We start from the raw sequence: 9851 nt of genomic DNA on the forward strand, positions 1-9851 counted from the left end.
TTATATGAAAGAACTAAATTATTTATCTTCTTCGGATATAACTTCTACGAAATATAAATTGATCATCTGAAATCTTATCGATGGTATGTTAAAGTTAAGTATGCAACTAATTAATATTAAATATTATTGTTAGAGTCACGATAACCTTTGGATTAATTTGGAAGGATCTCTGGAACGACCTGAGGATAACGAACTCCTTAAATAATAAAACTGTCGAAGTACATTTTATCGTGCTATAAGGATAAATCATTTTTGCTCCTGCTATTTATAATTTTGCACTCTGTTAATTCTGAAACAATATTCTGCAATTCTGCATTCTGAAATTGCATTCTGAAACAATATTGCATTCTGTTAAAAGAGCAAGCAAGTGTCCACAAGTTCACATGCTCCTGACTTACTAGTACTATATATCCAGATGTCCCTGATTTATTAGAAAATCTCAAAGTGGCCTTATATCGACATTCCTATCTCCTTCGTCGAATTCGATTCGATTCGAGAAAGGATAGGTTCTTCTTACGGCATGTGTCGCGATTGATCAGCCACTGACTCACTTCCCGATCGTTCGAACGGCTTCTAACTTCTTTCGTTGTGGCAATCGGCGCGGTCGTGAGACCATAAACGATCATCTTAGATGCTTCATCCGTTTCAATGTTTCCTTGAAACATCAATCGACGTGTATGTGGGTCGATCGTGAGAGATTCGTAACTCTTAACGTTGACGATCTAATCGTCATTGGTTTAAGTATATATGGCCTGAGATCTTCATATTTCTGTTAATCCTTTTGACCCAATACTCGAAGTATCGTATCTAAAACTAGATACTAGTAACAAACAGTACAAAACTAGATGTAATGCAGTCTCCTATTCACAACTAGGATATGCAGGTATTACAAACTAATTTTTATCCATCACGAATATTTTTCTATATATATGATTCTATATTATTTTCTATATAATGTGCGATAAAATTCGATCGTCTACACACGAGCCATTTAGAATTCACATTGATCGATTCCATAAGCTGAAAAGTACAAAGAACGATGATGTTACAAATATTTTTTTTACCATTGAATTCATCTAAATGTACTAAACATTTTCATTCTTAATCTCCTATCGTTTATATCGTTCTCATGCAATAAGTAAACTTATGAACGTAAATAATTTGTTCTATGAGAAACAAAATCAAAAAAGAAATGAACAGAAAGTGGTGATGACCAATTTAGCTTCCGAGGGACTAAATAATATTGGACCTTAATCGTTTCCTTTCTGAAAAATTAGAACTCATTCTGAGCCGATCAGTTTGCCTTTGAAATGGCTCAAACACGCAGGCATTGTGCCTTTCGTGTTTCACTCGACCGTCGAAACACGTCACGTTCGTCTATCGATCGCGATTTGGGTCTACGCGAGCAAGATACATACCGTCGCGAATGGCTTAACGACAAACGCAAACAGAACCGCGTACTTTCTCCTAATATCCCTAATTTCATGGTCGCGATTCTGAGCGTATAATAGCGAACGATTGAACGTATCGTCATCGATCTCCATCGGAAAATAGTTGCGCAGAGTGAAAGCATCGCCGATCGGTAAACAGCGATCGATCGAAATTAATCTTCATGGGACCTCATTAACGTGACAATCGATCTACCTATGACGTATATATATAGGAGTCGAAGAATTCAGAATTAAGAATCTGTCCGCACAGATAAATCGTCGTTTATAAAACCTGTTACTCCTGGATACGGTGGACGAAGAAACGATAATTCCATCCTATGGTGGAATGAAGACGCACGCGGACGCGAGTGCAGCCACCGTTTACAGTTAGCTGTGTAAGCGGACTAGCAAGTTGCCTCTTCCTTGCCAGCCTCTCGTGCACCCCGCAGATTACAAAGAGATTAAAAGCCTGGCGAACGTGACGCGTGTACGGAATGCTCTCGATTTTATCTGATTGCAAGCGTAACAGAGAAACGTTCGTTCCGTCGAGCACGGCTACGAGGAAAAGATCCAGGCTAGATTTTAAGAAAGATCTGGGATAGATTTTAGGAAAGATCTAGTATCAATGAAAACGATCTGCGGAAACTAGGGTGAAATCTAGCAACATCTGCGAAAATCCATCCGATTCACAATGGGTCAGCGTGACATGTTCCATTATTCTCATAGTCTAATATCCCAATATATCCAATTGTCCTTTTTAATATTCAATATTATTTCGTTCAGAATACATTATTGTTACAAACTTAGAAGAGACTCGTTAACGATTATCAAGATATATTTCTCTTTTGAGTACTAATGTATAATGTTAACTGTTTTATTGAAAAATACGGCATAACATTTATAATCTTCATACGACGATACAAGATTATTTTTTTTTACCTATTAGATATTATTATTATGAATTATTATTATTATTCTTGTATTATTAAGTCATTAATTCAGCCTCCCAGGACTAATTAACTCCGCTTTCTTAATTTCATTTGAACTTTGTTTCATAAATACACGATTCATGTTCAATCCTTAAGAAATAAAGATCTATTTCCATAAATTCGTCTATCGTAGGAAGATGTCACAAATAATGAGAAATTCTAAGGTAATTTAAAAACCAGTGTTTGTAATATCATTTTTCTGTGCTTTTTAATTTCCGCAGTTGAGCAGCGTGACTTCTGAGCTGTTCAATTAATGAATTTTAAAATTAATCATTTAGGTCTACGTTCAACGTAAGACAGTTTGACAATGAAGAAGAAATAATGATAGGAATATATAATATCCAAAATGGTGCAGAAAGGCAAAAGTTACGCCATAGTCGCACTTGCACTGTTAAAATTCTATGGAAAATAGCTAGCTTAAGATTCTAAAGAACCTATATACAGTAATAAATCCTTATCTTTTTTTAAATCTTCGAGTTGGAAAATTTCAATGCCAAGACATCCTACGTTTCTTCCTCGAGGATGAGAGATATCGTGTCGTTTCTGTTTGGCCATTTTTGTCTGTTGTTTGATCAAGTAATCGAAGAGAAACGTCCACGGCGCTTTCGCGAGAGAAGTAATGCGATCGTTTAAACGCAAATCGTCTGACGTGAACCGTTCATTTATAGAATAATTAGTAGTCGCTGGGGAGGCCCCATTACGTCTCCTTGGCTACGATCTACTCGCGGCGATTACACGAACCAGTTATGGCGTTATTCTGATTAGCGGGAGCGATGGTAAAGAAAAAATGGTAAAACGACGTGCTCGATTATAGAGAATTTAATACACCGCGTATATAGCACGCCTACGGAGTGTATCCCGTGCGTTTTCTTTCCACTTTCATAGTACGCTTGTAATCTTTGCGCGTAAACGCAACACGCGGGTTAATTATCCTTTCTAACGGGGATAAACGTTCCATCGCGAGTTTCTAATCTATTTCGGTGATGCACTCGTGACTTTTACTTTTCTATGGCTTTCGAACTAATTGTGCTTTTCATTGCTAAACACGTTACGCAGCGAAAATAGTTCACCGGTGGATTCTGTCACAAGTTGAATGTTTGGAAAACGGAATCTTATTATCTCGTACAAAGTCGACATAAATAATGGTTGAATAATTAGTTAGGTTTGATATATGCGTATTAAACATCTGAGATAACACGTGCGTGATGAGATAGAAAGGTTTATGATTAAACAAGTGACGCGTCGATCTTAATACAGATATAGATATTAATATAATAATTCAATATTACAAGTCAAGTAGCTGTGTTCCACCCTTTAAATATTATTATATTAATTTGAGTATTTTATAGGTTTTTATATATAATAGTATTACATAGATTTCATACATTTTTGCACGTTTATATATTCTCCCATAAATACCTAAACATTCGTAGTCTGCTAATGAGGCTTTTCTGTTTTACTGGCTCTATGAAGCTATGGTGGGTTGTTTAAAAAGTTTGTAGGATTCCTAGAAATCTATTCTATTACTTGGAGAATTATTTATTACACACTGTGAATGCTGCTTCTAATTGGACGTTACTTACCTGTATCAAAGAGGATCATCTGGAATTGATCAATGGGGAAGACGTCGTTTTTTAACAGGACAACATTGAACCTAATGTATCGATAAAGACCAGGCAAAAAATGTTAGACCATAGTTGGAATGTTCAACTCCCATTCACTACATATGCTATATATAATCTCACTATCATCTATTCTGGTCATTATAAAACGCTTTTAATGGTGAGAAATTGAATACCTTTGAAATATGCAAAAATTACTTGAAGGAATTTATTCATTCCAGAATTTATTCATTGCAGAAAAACAGGAAGATTTCTCGAAAAATGATTTGTGAAGCTATTTGATGGATGATAAAGAGTCGGAGGAAAATTTAATTTATTTGATAAAACATTAATTCTGTGGAAATTGCCTTTATATTTTTCTTAAGTTTCCCTATAGGTTGGATTCGACCCTGTTGCATTCAATTCTAATCTATTTCATTTATCATTTTCCAATCGTGGTTAGTCTAGTCTATTTCAATTCAATTCTCTTCAATTACAATATACGTATAAAATACATTCTTTTGTTCATTACAAATTTAATAAAAATGCATCGATGTAAATGTAGTTACCGTAAAAGTAACTTATTGGATATGAATCTGTTGGAACGAGATATCAACTATAACTTGAATTGTAAAGGGTTGAAATTCTAGTTGCTATTGAACTCGAACTCGAAGCGTGGAAACAAAAATGCCTCTTCCATCTCCCATAAATTCCTTTCTTCTTTTTCGTGGGTTCCTCGTTACCGTTAGCTCGGATGCACGACTCATGTTAACGTTCCGTTTTCGTTAATTGCTCGAAATTACCTAATTCCCAGGAGCCCTATTTCAAAGCAACACATTCTTGTATGGTCGTGTCCATTGTAAACGAAAAACGGTCCTACCTGCGCGATTCGACGTCCGCGTATTCATTCACGGTCTTAATTAATTTCCAAGCAACGGCGCGGAGAAGAAAGTAAACGACGATTTACATGACGTGGCTACCGTTTCCTTTTACGAAACGCGCATACGTATTTCTCACGAAAGCAAAATCGTCTCGAAGACATATTCAACCGGCTAATTAACGACTTATTAAGATGGAATCATTGCCTCTGAATAATTGCTTTTATATCGATTCTCTTACACAGCCATGTTTCTTGCAAGTCGTTATAGTTCGCAGTATCGTTATGTAGTCACTTCATTTATCAAACTGCGATTAAAAATTGGAAACCAACTTCGAGGAAGCCCATTCGCTTGAGTATGGTAATTTTCTAGCAATTAGACGAGTTCTCTTAATCTCGGAAAGTTGACGTGGTAGAAGTTTCAGATTATTATAAGCACACTAAGAAACGATTGATCTACTACGGCCTCGTTGCACAATTTTCTAAGTAAATAAATAAATTGTCAAATTATCAGATTGTTTGTGAAATTTTTATGATGCTTGGAAGACTAATAATGTTTGTTTCAACTCAAAAATATTGATTAGTGACTAATGAATTCCTATACGATCGGGTCAATATAAGCTATACTAATTACAATTGATCATATGCAATCAGCTTGTAGAACTATACTTACTTCACGATAGAACTCCATTTATCTGAATCCATTTATCTAAAAATAAATTGTTCCTATAGAACTGAAGTTCTATGCTCCCATAGATGCTCCCCACAAACTATGATCTTTGGTTCAGATAAGTGAATCCAATCATTTAATAAAAAAATAGCTGACATTTCATTTACTATATATCGAACGAACGATCCCTTACTGTGTATTTTCCAAACTATTAGAATCGCGTTCGTCTCTTCGACAGAACGATTTCCTCGAAGATGCATACATCAAGATAAAGTGGAATTCCATTGTATCGCTAAACTTGTTAATATTGATAACTTAGATCGATTGTGCGGGAGGTCCCAGGAAAGAAACAGGAAGAAAGAGAACGAAATGTGAGGACGTGCATTGAGACTGGCACAGGTGGCATATACTAGAGGATCTGGCTAGTGTAGCGTTCGACAGCAGCTACCTGTCGGTGAGAAAGAACGTGATTAACAAACGTGATCGATCCTCGTGATGCCCGAGATAATTCCGAGCGGGCAGTCCTCGCACGCACGATCAATATTTATAACGCGTGGTGGCCGGTGCTCCTGTTTCTTCGACGCGTGGAATCTACTGTGGGCAAGCGTGCACGAGCACGACGGACTCGCGTGCGAACGTGATCATTTTCCAAGCGTTACGGATAGAAATTGGCCGTGAACAGCGCTCGAGAGGGAAACAGCGATCCAAGCGTCGCGACGCGTTGTACGGAATGCTACAAGATCGCTGGATCGTAATCGATGGTTATTTCAACACATTGCCGCAGTGGCTATTAATAGTCTATGTTATTAAATTTTATAGAGTGATTACAGTAAGATAAATTTCATGGACTTGGCATTGAATGAATTAGAACTTTGTGAGAAGAAATATAATATATTTTGCAAAAATTAAATTTTATAATGTAGTATTATTATACATATGGCGGCTCTCGGGACAAGATATGTATATATATAATTCGTATGGCAACTAATGTATTAATTGAAGGAATCGTATTGAGACAATACGGGTGATAAATCTTCTTTGCTAATTATTTTGTTAATCTGCATTCTTTATAAATTGTTCGTTTTTGAGAAAGCATTTTTATAGTACGATGTCTTATGAAATGTTGGATTACATAGCATGAAATATCTGTGTTATCGAGGCAGACTCGATTAGGGGTTCAAAAGATTAATACTTTCCCTACAGCACCTATGGAACCGACAATACGGTAGAAGTCTATTTATTGAAATTAAATCTTTAGTTAGGGTCAGATTAAATGAACTGTTGACTATTAAATCCACTATCAAATCCAGTTATCTAAACGTGAAATACGTATGAAAAATTATAGGTAGTGGAGAGAATTAGTGAACTCGAATTATGTTGACTATCTATGATGACTTTAGATGAAGATGTCCGTATAAATGGAACAACATCTTGAATTTGGAAATTACCAGTCAAAATACTGTATCATATAGGCGTGTGTTCTGCTGTATTATCAATTGTCAATAGTCAATAAAGACATATGTTAGAATAGAAGAATAAATTGAAACTTTAAAACTAATTCGCTTCGAGTCTTAGGAATCTTCCTAAAAGTGGAATCCCAATCGTGAGGAAAATGAATAGAAGCGGCTCTCCACTTTTCTCGATTCGCATAATTGCACAAACCTACACGCAGACTGACTCACAATAGAGACCTAAGTTATAGCTTCAGATATGTAGATCTGTTCATCGTGTAATCACGGTACTTGCGCGGTACCGAGTCACTCCGAAGATTCCCTGATGCTGATACACATTCTTTTTCAGGAAGGTAGCAATTTTCCAACTTATATTTCCCCATTTATGTACGACACACGGAAGATAAGTACTCGTTTGTAACAAAACATCGCATATATTCTCTGAATTTTCTCTTCGATATACTGCCTTTGAACTTTGAAATTTCCATCGTACAATCGTTCTTCTGAATAATATTTCTATTAAATCTCTAAACAAAGAAGCAATTTTTATTTGAAATTCAGTAGAAAGCAAGATCCTTAGTTTCTAAAGTTTCAATTTATTGTTCTCTCTTGCCCTATTAAATTTATTAGAAACATTTTTATTTTCTTTTTTGTTCAAATTTTATCTCTGAAATTTAAGTTCACCGTGTTACTCTTACATATTAAAATTTATTAAAAACATTTTTTATATTATTTGTGATTAATAATGGAATTGTTAATAATGTTCGTTCAAATCTTCCAACTCACAATGTTCACAGAAAGACGAAAGACTTACTTTACATGCTGAATTAACATCTTGAATCTCAATTGTTTCTATGCGGAAGAAGAATGGTTTTGTCGTTTTAAGAATAATACATTCCCACAGCGTCTAAAGAGACTACTAACGAAGGAAGCAAAGCGTCACCGCGACTAGTTTAATTAGCATCATATTTATACACCTAGTCGTTATTAAATTCTTGTTCGTCGTAAATTTTCTAATGTCCCCGTGGTCATGCTATCGTTATTATGGAGAATATGCGACGCTTTCATCCGTAAATGGCAATTTCTTGATGCTATCACCGATGCTTTCGCTTAGCCTTTTAACAGTTTAAGAAAAATACCAGTCCTATTTTCACCCTAAACGTTTCAATGTTTCCGCTCGATACTGTTATCATTTTATTCGTGTGATAGGTCTTTACGTTGTAGCAAACCCTTGATAAGCTTCGTTTGCATATACCAAAGTAAGTCGTAAACGTAAAGAGGTCTTCGAAATAAGTTTTACAATTTAACTGGTTTTATCTCCAATCTAAGAATAGTTCGAAAAAGAATAAACAAAAAATAATTTCATAGAAAATTATGGTTATCGAACTGTTAATATACACGATATGTTTTATTAATAACGAAATCGTACACATTAACTGTAGGGATGCCACTGACAACTAATTATATTATCTAATTTTAAACATATTGCTCGAAAATTGCTTATAACTAAATTTGAAATTACAAGACGAAGTGCTTATACACTTCGACCTAAATACATGTATAATTAAAATCTAGCCGTGAATTATACATATCTACCTGGGTCTGTATCATAAGTACTGTGTTAACTTTGAAAAGTTACCGAAGCTTTGCATAATGTTTGCTCTTCGAGCATGAAGATGATGAAAGCACGATGACACATTTATGAAGAGAGATTTCATCCAAGACTAAATTATTCAATTTCGCAAAATTAAATTCCTTTTATATCAAATTTAGTTTATTAGCTAAATCAATTATTATAGAATGATCTCACTTCCTGCAATTCTTACAATTACGACACTCGTGCTCGAGGGCACAACGATTCATAAGAACGCAAACTACCGAAATCCTGATCGAATCATTGAAACACGTCCTGAACCTGACGAAGGATTCAAGTCCACGGGGGAGAAGAATTAATGGTATATACCCGTTACATAACCTACACGCGATGTAATCAATTAGCTTTCAGAGCATTAAGTGGAATCATATGGCTGCCTGTGTAATTTTATCCAGCGACAGTGGAAATGGTCGTCCCGGCTATTAAGTGATTTGTTATAAACCAAAATTAAATACACCACGCTCGTTCGCGGTTAATCACGCTGCTGACGAAAATCAATTACAACTGTTCCACCGCTGATTACGCTGCTAACGTGTAATTAAAGACCCCGTTCTCGACTACTTGTTGCTGATTTCCAGGCACGGGATGAAATATATGTGGAAAGTGTGGATATACCTGAAGGAAAGCTGAAAACCAGTCATTCACCAGTCAAGTATTAGCACGAGAGGTTTTGTTTTAGTTGTTAATTACTAATCTTGATGACACACTTGAATATTTAATCTATATTCTTTATCAACCATTTTCTACATCTATAAAGTGCAAATAAAATTTAAATTAGGGTGTGAAAATATAGTAAAAGCTAGTTGATCTAGAAAGGACGGGGAAGAAAAAGAACAGATCGAGGATACATATGCAAATTTGTGTTTCTCTGAATATGATTAAAGAAATAAGAGCCACGTATCAAAGCATTTGTATCACTTACTAAATATTATGATATCTCGTACGAAGATTATAGAGAAAATATTATGTATAAATTTATGTAATTAAATATTACGAATAATTGTAAATAATTTAAAATAATTGTATAATTTCGTTTAAATAATTTTCTGACTTTTATATTATTTAATAGTTAAGATGATATACTTAAATATAACATAGCTGAAAAGGGGATCAATTTATTCTGTTTAAAAATATAATTCTTTTAGCAACTGATGACAAAACCATGGAGTTTCGTGAATA

Source organism: Bombus impatiens, unplaced genomic scaffold (assembly GCF_000188095.3).
Source record: "Bombus impatiens unplaced genomic scaffold, BIMP_2.2 scf_1417, whole genome shotgun sequence".
NCBI classification, from domain to species: domain Eukaryota; kingdom Metazoa; phylum Arthropoda; class Insecta; order Hymenoptera; family Apidae; genus Bombus; species Bombus impatiens.